General features: G+C 36.5%; 1 pseudogene; it reads right to left on the minus strand.

The window, feature by feature from the left end:
- Positions 1 to 3060: 3060 nt before the first annotated feature.
- Positions 3061 to 3154, minus strand: LOC122109918 (annotated as a pseudogene).
- Positions 3155 to 12324: the final 9170 nt, after the last annotated feature.

Raw genomic sequence — 12324 nt, forward strand, 5'->3', positions numbered from 1 at the left:
AAGGGGTAGAGCACTCACCTTCAGCTGAAAGGCACAGGGACAGCGGCCAAGCCCAGAGATCATGCCACATGACCAATAAAAAAAAAGATTAAAACTTTTAAATACCATCACTTACTGTCTTTTAAGAATCCAAAACGAAATAAATTCACATATAATCACTCCAAAATGCTTTAAAAGCAGGAGATGATAAACAGGCCTCCATGAACTCAATTTTCTTCTACTTTATAAATTATTCTGAAAGCCTTGTGCTGGTTAGTCACACCTGTAATCCTGTCTACTCAGGAAACTGAGATCTGTGGATAACCGTTGGAAGCCAATCAGGACAAAAACTATTCATGAGATTATTTAAAAAAAATTACAATGGAATTCTATGCCTCCATCAGAAAGAATGACATCACCCAGTTTGGTAGGCAATGGAAATACTTGGAAAAAATTATATTAATTGAATTAAGCCAGGCCCAAAGAAGTGAAGTAAGCCAAGCCCAAAGAAACATAGGTCCCATGGTTTCTCTTATTTGCAATATCTAGTATATGTATGAGTCAAGCAGAAAAGGTCAGATAATGTGATGTTAGGAAAATGAACCCTTAGATATGTATTTAAATGTTTTTTTTCTTTAATGCATTTTTAATGCATTTATAAAATTATTTCTTTTTTGCTTTGTATGTCCCTCCCCCACAGTATAACTCCTGCTTTCACTATATTTGATGTTGGTATACTTTGTGGAGGAGAAGGGGAAAAACAAGTCGTTTAAGGATACAGGTGGACACGTTGCAACAATGAGAAGTACAAGTTGTTATGTTGAAAACGAACTTTACAACATTGGTGGGGGGGGGTGAGGATGGGGTAGGGGGGGCAGGGGGAGGCTGGGAAGGGATGTGAAGGGTAAACAAAGGAGGAGGCTGCAATGCTTGATAAGAAATGTACTCATTATCTTGCCCATGTAATTGTAACCCCTCTATACAGTATGTTCACAATAAAAAAGTAATAAAAATATTTTCAAAAATTAATGAACTAGCAAAGAGCCAAGAATGGAGATGTAGCTTATATAGTAGCTCATCAATCTAGAGAGGAATGGCCTAGTGAGACCTTGGTGCACTGAATTCAAACTCTGAGAACGAAAATGCGCAGGCACGCACACACACACACATACACATACACACATATTTATTCAAAATATCTTCATATCAGTATTTTGCATTAATTTCTTTGTTATCGATATTACATGGGTAAAATAGGGGAAATATTCTCTTCCATCCGAGAACATTTTTATATTTTTTATTGTAAAACTACTGTACAGTGTGGTTACAGTTACATGAAAAGGTAATGAGTACATTTCCTATCAAACATTGTTACCTCCTCCTTTGTTTTCCCCCGCGATCCCTTCCCTCCCACCTCCACAAGTACACTTCCCTCCCCTCCCCTCCTAAATTGTGAAGTTCATTTTTCAACATACTCTCTTGTGCGTCACATTGTTGCAATGATCATACTGTATGCTTATTTAAGCCTTTTGTTTTTTCCCTTTCCATCCCCAAGTTAGAGAAGTGTACATACAAGATGGAAGTGCACCAACATCAGATACAGTGAAAACAGGGGTTTAACTGTGGGGGATGCACATATAAAAAATCACATCGTACATTAGAAATATATTAGAAACCACAGGAAGAAATAAAAAACCACTTGTGTCCTTATCATGGGGTTCATTGAGAAGTTACAATTACATGGAAAAGGTAATGAGTACATTTTTTATCAAGCATTGTTGCCTACTACTTTTTTTCGCCTTACCATACCTTCTTGCTTATCCCAGACATACATTAGTTATTGCAAATAAGGGATACCATAGGACCTATGTTTCTTTTTTTTTAATTCTGAAAATGCCATACAGAGGGGTTACAATTACATGGGTGAGTTATTGAGTACATTTCTTTTATTTTTATTGTGAGAATACTGACAGAGTAGTTACAATTACATGGGCAAGATAACGAGTACATTTCTTATCAAGCATTGTTGCCTCCTCTTTGCTTCCCCTTCCTATCCCTTCCCATACTTCCCCACTTCCCCCATCCGGTCCTCCTCCCACCAAAGTTGTAAAGTTCATTTTTTGACATAATGACTTGTACATCTCATTGTTGCAATGGGTCCACTTGCTCCTCCTTTGTTTCCCCTTCCCATCCCTGCCCATCTTCCACCCTCCACCCCCACTAACCCCTCCCCCACCCCAGTCCCCCCACTGTCCACATCCCTCAACCCCCGGCCAAAATCATTTTTTGACACAACGACTTGTTCATCTCATTGTTGCAATGGGTCCACCTGCATCCCTATTTAAATGATTTGTGTTTCCCTTCCACTCCACAAATAGTACCAACATCAAATACAGTGAAAACAGGGGCTTTAGCTTGCAGGAGGAACATACAAAGCAACAAAGAAATGATCTTATAAATATCTTAGAAACAATCGCAAGAAAGAAAAACCATTTGAATCCTTATCTTGGGGTTCATTTTGCCTAACATCAACTTATATGATGTTTTCTACTTGTAGCAGACACATACTAGTTATTGAAAATAAGGAAACCATGGGACCTATGTTTCTTTGGGCCTGGCTTACTTCACTTCTTTGGGCCTGGCTTAATTTACTTAATATAATTTTTTCCAAGTCTTTCCATTTCCTAACAAACTGGGTGATGTCATTCTTTCTGATGGAGGCATAGAATTCCAGTACACGCACACACACACACACACACACACACACACACACACACACATACACACACACACATTTTCTTGATCCATTCGTTTACTGTGGGACATCGGGTTTGGTTATATATCTTAGCTTTGGTAAATAATGCTGCAATGAACATAGTTTTGCTGGTAGTTTTAGTATAATCTTGTTTGTGATCATTTGGGTGAATGCCAAAATGGGATTGCTGGGTGTTAGGGGCGCTCTATGTAGTCTTTTGAGGAACCTCCATACTACTTTCCAAAGTCTTCGAACAAGTTTAAACTCCTAACAACAAGGCATTAAGGTTCCCTTCTGTCCACATCCTATCCAGCATCTGTTCTTTTAAAAATCTGGAATGCTTCACGAAGTCGAGTGTCATCCTCAGTCAGGGGATATTCTTCTCTTTATTGTTAGTGTATGTGCTACTGAATTGAGCACAGAACAATTTTATATATAAAGTGCAATTGATTTTCTTAAACTAGACAATTCCACAAAAATTAAATTCAAAAGAATTGTTGTGAAATTTTAGAACCATGTATTTCTTACATAAGAACACATTTAAGAATAAAGTCAAGATTGACATGTCCAAAACAAAATAATTCCATATATTTGTTGTTCAACGGATGTGTAGGAGGAGGAATTCAATTATTCTGTACAAGGAACCTGCCATAATGAACACTATAGAAAGTGTTAAGGTTTGTTAAAAGTTTTAATGTTTTAAATATGTTTAATTTTGGGAATTTGCTCATATATGCCAAAATTAAGACTATTTAGCATGCTGTAAAACTTTTCCATAAAGCATTTAAGATTCATGGTAGCAGTCATATACTACTAAGTATGTACATTTCAGAGTTTATAGAAACTTTACTAATGAGGAATTGCAAAGTGTTTGTGTAAAGAAGCAGAGTGAAGATTTAAGACATTAACTTCACAGTTTCTGTTAAAATTTAAGGGATTCCTTACTTTATATGTTAGCGAGGAATAAATGATGGTATAAGCCATATACAAATGATGAGATGAACCATAAATAATAATCTTAGTGGGAAACTTTAAAGGCTACTCATAGTCTATAAAATTCTTGTTGAACATCATAGACTTAGGCAGTTTTAAATGTACAGCAACATGAGAAAATAATAAATCGAATATGTATTGCATTTCAAATACTAGAAATAGAGGTAAATGTTTTGTTTTTTATTTTATTAATTATTAATATTTATGTATTGGTTTTCCTTATTTGTAACATTGCTTTCCTTGTTGTAATATAATACAACTTTTTGTAAGTCATCATTAGGAAATACTTTGAGAATGTTATTGGGATGGCCACACTGTTTTTTATAGGTATATGTGAATTTACAAAGAGCAAAATTAATAACAAAACATTGATTAAAAATTTTATCAATTAGAATCTGAATCAGGAGTGTTGATAAATGTCCACACCTAAAATCTTAGCCCTAGACTGAAGCACTAGTGTTACAATGTTGAGCACACAAAAGTGAGAGATTGTATTTTGTTTTGTTTTTGTTTTATTTTTTTGGTTGTGGGGCTTGAACTCTGGGTCTGGGTGCTGTCTCTCAGCACTTCAGCTCAAGGCTATTGCTACTACTTGAGTCACAGCATCTCTTCCATCTTTTACTGCTTAAGTGGTCCTGAGGAATCAAACCCAGGAACTCATGCATGCAAGGCAAGCACTCTACACTGAACCACCCTCCCAGCACCTGAGAGACTGTATTTTAAAAAATCATCTAAACAACATTTACTTTCTGTTTTGGGTTATATAATGAAATAAAGAATATCTTTTTATATTTTTGAATGGTCATACTTCTAAATTTATATTAAATTCAGCCACTTTATCCTTTTCAAAGTCATGTAATATCTCTGAGAGTTTGCTTCTGTAAAGATTGTTTTTGCATTGATTATTTATTCTGAGTCATTTTTATTTTTTATCAAAAATACTTTATATTTTATGGTTTTTCGTGTTTTTTTTTTTTTAAGTGTGAAAATACCAGACAGAGTGGTTACAATTACATGGGCAAGGTAATGAGTACATTTCTTATCAAGCATTGTTGCATACTCCTTTGTTTCCCCTTACTATCCCTTCCCATCTCACCTCTCTTACGTCCCGTTTCTCCCTCTGCCTTTCCCCCATCCAAAGTTGTAAAACTTGTTTTTCGACATAATGTCTTGTATATCTCATTGTTGCAATGGGTCCACATGTATCCATATTTAAAAAAATTTTTCCCTTCCCCTCCACAAATTATACCAACATCAAATACAGCAAAAACAGGTGTTGTACCATGCAGAAGGGACATACAAAGTAACAAAAAAATCATCTTATAAATATGTTAGAAATAATTACAGAAAAAAAAATTGAATTCTTATCTTGGGGTTCATTTCACCTAACATCAACTTATCTAACAATTTCTGCATGTCTCAGACATACACTAGTAATTGCTAATAAGGGAAACCATGAGACCTCTGTTTCTTGGGCCTGGCTTACTTCACTTAATAAATTTTTTTTCCAAGTTTTCCATTTCCTAACAAATGGGGCAATATCATTGTTTCAGATAGAGACATAGAATTCCATTGTGTATATATACAACATTTTCTTGATCCATTCATCTACTGAGGGACATCTGAGTTGGTTCCATATCTTAGCTATGGTAATGCTGCAATAAATATATCTGTGTGGTAGCTTTAGTATGGTCTTGTTTGTGATCATTTAGGCAAATGCCCAAAAGTGGGATTGCTGGGTCATAGGGGCGCTCTATGTGGAGTCTTTGTAGGAACCTCCATACTATTTTCCAAAGTGGTTGAACAAGATTACACTCTCACTAGCAATGAAGTAAGGTTCCCTTCTGTCCACATCCCCTCCAGCATCTGTTGTTATTAGAGTTCTTGATTATAGCCACTCTAACTTGGGTGAGGTGAAATCTCAATGTTGATTGATTTGCACTTCTTTTATGGCTAGGGTGTTTGAGCATTTCTGCATGTCTTTATTGGTCACCCTCCTTTCCTCTTCAGAGAAGTTTGTCTTTATGTCTTTAGCCCACTTATTTATTGGGCAGTATTTTCTTTGAATATTTGTTGTTGGAGGATTTAATTTTTTGATTTCCAGATCTGTTTTAGATGTGAAACCCTTGTCGGTTTTATGGCTAGTGAAGATCCTCTCTGATTCCGTGGGATTTCTATTGATCCTGCTAGCTATGTCCTTTGCCATGCAGAAGCTCTGCAACTGCATGCAATCCTATTTGTCCAAACTTTCATTTGTTGTGCTTTTGCGTTTCTTTTCAGAAAATTTCAGCCTTTGTTAAGGAGACCTAGGGTTTCTCATATTCCATCCTGTAATGTTTTCAGAATATCTGCTTTGACTCTGAGGTCTTTGATACATTTGGAGTTGATTCTGGTACAGGGTGATATATAAGGATCTAATTTTCTACAAGTGATTAACCAATTTTGCCAGTACCATTTACTCAACAGCCTTTCTTCGATTTTATCTTTTTAGATCCTTTATCGAATATTAGATGATTATGGGTCTGTAGGTTCATTTCTGGGTTTTCAATTCTATTCCATTGTTCCTGAGGTCTTTTCTTGTGCCAGTACAAAACTGTTTTAATTACTATGGCTTTGTAGTAGAGTTTGAAATTTGGTATTGATATTCCTACAACACTGTTCTTTCTGTTAAGGATTGCTTTTTTCAGTTGGGGGTCTTTTGTTGTTCCATATGAATTTTGGGATTGCCTCTTCTATTTTCTTGAAGAATGCGGTTGGAATATTGATAGGTATGGCATTGAACTTGTAGATAGTCTTGGGAAATATTGCCATTTTCACAAGGTTCATCCTTCCTATCGAGGAGCATGGGAGGTTTTGCCACTTTCTAAGTTCTGTTTTGATTTCCTTTTTCAGATTTTTAACGTTTTCATCATAAATGTCCTTCACTTCTTTGGTTAAGTTAATTCCTAGGTATTTCATTTATTGTGGGGCTCTTACAAATGGAAAACCTTTCTTGATTTGAGCCTCACTTTTCTCATTGTTGGCATACAGAAAAGCCATTAATTTCTGAGGGTTAATTTTATACCCTGCTATTTTGACAGTTTTGATTTAGCTTGAGTAATTTTGGAGTGGAGTCCGTGGGATTCTTTAAGTACAAGATCATTTTATCTGCAAAGAGGGAGAATTTTACTTTTCTTTCCTTATTTGGATCCCTTTTATATTGGCATATTGTCTTATTTCTGTAGCTAGGCATTCTAATACTAAATTGAAGAGAAGTTAAGAGAGTGGACATCCTTTTCTCATTCCTGAGTTAAGAGGAAATAGCTTTAGTTTTTCAACATTAATTATAATGCTGGCTGCATGTTTTCCATATACAGCTTTTATTGTATTGAGGAATGTTCTATGGATTCCTAATTTTTACAGAACCTCCATCATAAAGGGGTGTTGGATCTGGTCCAATGCTTTTTCTGCATCTTTTGAGATAACCATGTGGTTTTAATCCTTGCTCTTGTTGATGTGATAAATTAAATTAATTGATTTGTGTATATTGAACCAGGTTTGCATGCCTGAAATACATCCTGTATGATATTAGTGTATGATTTTTTGGATGAATTGTTGAAGTCGATTGGCCAAACTTTTGTTGAAAAGTTTTGTATCAATGTTCTTCAAAGAAATGGGTCTATAGTTCTCTTTCTTTGATGAGTCCCTGCCTGGTTTTGGGATGAAGGTTATGATGGCTTCATAGAATGAGTTTGGTACAGAACTTTCTCTTTCAATTTCATTGAAGAGTTGGAGGAGTATTGGTGTGAGCTCTGTTTTTAAGAGCTTGTATAATTCCACTGTAAATCCATCAGGGATTTTCTTAGATGGGAGGTCTCTTATTGCTGTGTCTATTTCAACACTTGATATAGGCCCCTTACTATGCTTTAACTCATGTTGGTTTAGTATTTGCATGTTGATAATTGCTAGCAAAAGGTCCATTTCTGCCAAGTTTTCAAACTTATTAGCATAAAGGTTTGAAAATATTCCCTTATAATGTTCAGAATCTTGGTTGTTTCTGTGTTGATGTTTCCATTCTCACATCTGAGTTTATTTATTTGAGTCTGTTCCTTCTTTTTCTGATAAGACTTTCTAAGGGTCTGTCAATTTTGTTAATTTTTTCAAAGAACCAATTCTTTGTTTTGTTGATTCTTTCTGTGTTTTGTTTATTCTCATTCGTTTAACTCTGATTTAATGTTAATTATTTCTTTCAATCTATTGAATTGGAGTTTATCTTGCTGCTCTGTGTCAAGGTGGTTCAGATGTCTCATTAAATGGTTGGTTTCAGATCTCTCTAATTTGTTGTTGTAGGAAATCAGAGCTATAAACTTGCCTCTGAGTACTGCCTTTGCAGTGTCCCAGAGGGGCTGGTAATTTGTGTGTTCATTTTTGTTGAATATCATGGACATTTGAATTTCCTTTGTAATCTCTTCTGTGAGCCCCTGTTTATTCAACAGTGTGTTTTTCAGCCCCCATGTGTTACAAGACTTTTTTGGTGGCTTTTGGTGTTGAGTTCTAATTTTATTCCCTTGTGGTCTGAGAGAATGCAAGGTGTAACTTCAGTGTTTCTGAATTTGGACAAGTTTGCTTTGTGACCTAAAATGTGATCTCTTTTGGAAAATGTTCCATGTGCTGCAGAGTAAAACGTGTATTCTGATGCTACTGGATGAAATATTCATTCAGTAGATATCTGTTAAATCTAGTTGATCTATGCAGTTGTTTAGATCTGTGGTTTCTCTGTTGATTTTTTGCCGATTTGATCTATATAGTGGGGATAGTGGTGTGTTAAAATCCTCAAGAATAAATGTCTTTGGATCTATGTGAGATCTGATGGAACATAGTGTTTCTTGGATAAATTTGGGTGCTCCATTGTTTGGCGATTCCATATTTAGAATTGTAATCTCCTCCTGAAGTAGAGAACCCATAAGTCGTATGTAGCCACCTTCTTTAACTCTTTACACTAATTTTAATTTGAAGCATATTTTATCTGATATTATTATTGCAACTCCTTCCTGTTTATAGCAGCCGTTTGCTTGGTAGATTTTATTCTAGCCTTTCATTATCAAAATGTTTTTGTTTTTATTGGCAAGGTGTGACTCCTAAAGGCAAGAGATAGAATTATCTTGCTTTTTAATCCAACTAGACAGACTATTTCGCTAAATTGGAGCTTTAAGACCATTAATGTTGAGAGCTAGGACTGAGAGGTGTTTGGTAGCTCCTGCCATGCTATCCACCTCCGTTGGGGCTGTGGAAACTTGGTTCTTCCTATGGTTCTTGGATTCTCAGTTTGGGTGTGATTTCTTAGCCATTATTGTGGTCTTGTTGGTTTTCTGTGTGTAGGCCATCTTTAAGTATTTTTTGTAGGGCTGGTTTGGTAGAGATATATTTTTCAGTTTTTCTTTGCTATGGAAGGTTTTTATTTGACCTTCGGTTATGATGGAGAGTTATCTGGGTACAGTATTCTTGGTTGAAAATTGTTTGTCTTTAGGGCATGGCATACAGCCTTCCAGGCTCTTCTTGCTTTAATTATCTCTGCTGAAAAATATGAGATGATTCTAATTGGTTTTCCTTTATAGGTGATTGATCTTTTCTCCTTGACATCTTTTAGGAAGTTATTCTTGGTCTGAATTGATCCTGTGTGGATTATAATGTGACAATGGGAAGTGCTGTTCTGATCTGGTCTATTTGGGGTTCTACAACCATCTTGTATCTGAATAGGCCTATCTTTTTGTATGTTTGGGAAGCTCTCTGCTAGGATCCTGTTAAACAAATTTCCTAGACAATTAACTTCTGACTCTAGGTGCTCCTCTACACCAATTGCCCTCAGAGAAGGCCTTCTGATTGTCTATTCCAAATGTTGAATAGATCTATCATGTTTCTTCGATTTGTCTTGGATACTTGTATGTTCTTTTTAATACCTAGGCTCTCTTCAATCCCTGAGATCAGATCTACTGCATGGCCTAACCTACTATTAAGTCTTTCTACTTGGTTTTTTATTTCTTTTCCTTTTAATTGGTCAGCTTTGTAGGCTTCAGATTCTTTGTTGGAGCTTTGTTTTAGATTTTGTTTGAACTTCTTTACTTCCTTAATTTGGTGTTCTCAAATCACTTAGTTGATTGGTTATGGTTTACTTGGACTCCCATTCTTGCTGTCGGGCTCCATTCAGCATTCCCTTTGTGGTCTCTCTGAATTCATTCAGATGTCTGTTTATGGATTCCATGAATGCCTTTATTGATCTTTGTCTATTCTCATACTGCTGTCACAATTCCTGTGTTACCCTTTGATTAGCTTCCTCACGTTCATGCAATTCCTGTAGTTCTCTTTGACTTTTCTCAGCCTGCTCATGCAATTCCTGTGTCTCTCTTCGTCTGTTCTCTGCCTGCTCACACAATTCCTTTCTTTCTCTTTGATTGTTCTCAGCCTGCTCACGCAATTGCTTTATTTGTCTTTGTTCTCAACCTGTTCACGCAATTACTGTATCAATCTTTGAGCAGTTTCCTCACAGTCATGAGATTCCTGTTGTTTGGTTTGCCTCCTCTCTCTTCCTATCACGTTCAAACTGAGTCCTTTGCAAGCTTTCAGTCTTTTCATTTACCACGTTTACCAGTAGTGTTTTTAGTTCTTTGCGGTAACTCTCCTCTGGATTATTCATTAACAGTTCTGTCACTGGATTATCATGAATGAGAGTTGAGATACCCACACTTGCCATTTTTCTCCTGTTTTCCGGCTTGTTCTGCACACTTGATATGAAAGTGACACCAATTTTTTGCTAAAATACTATTTTAAGGCAAGCATCAACCAAAGTCCTGTAGTTGCACAGTCAAAATGGCTGGAGATACAACCTAGTTCAACAGATACAATCTATTCAACATCAAACAACTATCCATTAATGGGCTAAGAACAGCAAAGACGAATTTTTCAAATCAGAAAGTATTATGTTTAGGAAGAAATGTGGGGAAAAACAGGATTAGAAGTATGTGGAGAGGTTAAAGTAAATTTAACCAAGTCCTAATCTCAGAGAGGGAAAGGGATTGGACAGAATGACAAGAGAGAAATTAAAAAGAAGAAAATCAAAAATGGAAAAAGAAAAATTTAAATTTAAAAAGTGAAACACTTAAAAATTATGTGACTTTAAAAAGTGATATTGAGAGGAGAAAAGGATAAGATGACAGGAGTGGGATGATAGAAAGGAGACATGAAAAACTAAAAAATAAAAATTCTTAAAAGTATTTACTTGAAAATTATATGTTATAAAGATATAATACTTCTATTAAAATGTTAAGCCTGTTTCTGGGGATTTAGCCCAGCAGAAGGGCACTTGCCCAGCACGTGCAAGGCCCTGGGTTCGGTGCTCAGCCCTGGGGAAAAAAAAAGACAAAAAACAGTTAAGCCTAAAAGTTTGTGAATTAAGTAATACATTTCTGGATTAATTATGTACACAATAGGAGATAAGTTCTAATAAACGATGATGGGTATTTATCTTGGGATGAGGCAAAACAGCAATTAGGTCACGCAAAAAAAAAGAAAGATAAAAGATATAAAAAAATTAAAAAGGACCAAAAGGTCAATAGCGATTTTTTTAAAAAGCACACACACACACACACACACACACACACACACACACACACACACACACACACACACACACACACCTAAAATAAAAATTAGGAGAAGAAGAAAAAAATGATTAATAGAAAACAATTAAAAAATTTTAAAAAATGGTACCAAAAAGAGTTCTTTAATTTTTTTTGAGGGGGAGGGGTGTGGAATGGGAAGATCCTGTGTCTCCCCTTTGTCTGTAACCAGTCTCTTCGTGGAGTGGCTGGTCTACTTCTGGTGTTTTGTTTTCCTGTGGCTTGATTGATTTCTTACATCAGTTTGTTTGAGTAGTCAATAAAATGCTCCGCTTTATCTAGGATTTTGTGATCCTCCTTCAGGCTAGTTCAGTGGGAGGGAGATCTGCTTTGAGTATCACGAAAGAGAAAGATGGCTGTTTCCTCTAGTGTGGAGATGCTGTGATGAGGCTAAGTTCTGTTTAGGGTTGAGGCATTTCAGCAAACAGTATCTTTTCCCTGAGGGGCTAGCTCCTGAGACACTCCCAGAGCCCAGCCTGGAGCCATTCTCAAGGTTTACGTTTACTGAATTTCAATTGATTGTCTAGGCTGCTGTAGGTAGGAGCAGCCACTGGTTCTGTTAACCCACTGAAGATAGTCACTCCTCTGGGGGGCAGAACTCTCTCTGCTTGGGCTAGGTGACTTTCTCCTGAGTGGATCTGAGCCTGGAAGGTCAGGTCAGATTCCTGTGACCTGCTAAATGACTCTTTTGTTTTCTTCCAAGGCCTGAGTTGGAGCTAGTTGCACAGCCTGGCCATTCTCAATATCAAAGATGATGTCTGGTGCTAGGGAGGGGCAGCCTTCCTTCCTCTGCTCCATGAGAAGTGAGGATGTCAGGATTTTACTCAGACAGGAGTCTTTCTTCTTGCGTATCACTGGTCTGTGATCTTCAGGATGAATTTATCTGCTCCTTGTCAGTTCTTGTTGGTGTTGAGTAGAATCCTCTCACCCACTGCATATGGCGCT

The sequence above is a fragment of the Dipodomys spectabilis genome, unplaced genomic scaffold, assembly GCF_019054845.1.
Source record: "Dipodomys spectabilis isolate Male_0828 unplaced genomic scaffold, ASM1905484v1 ptg000070l, whole genome shotgun sequence".
In the NCBI taxonomy this organism is placed as follows: Eukaryota; Metazoa; Chordata; class Mammalia; order Rodentia; family Heteromyidae; genus Dipodomys; species Dipodomys spectabilis.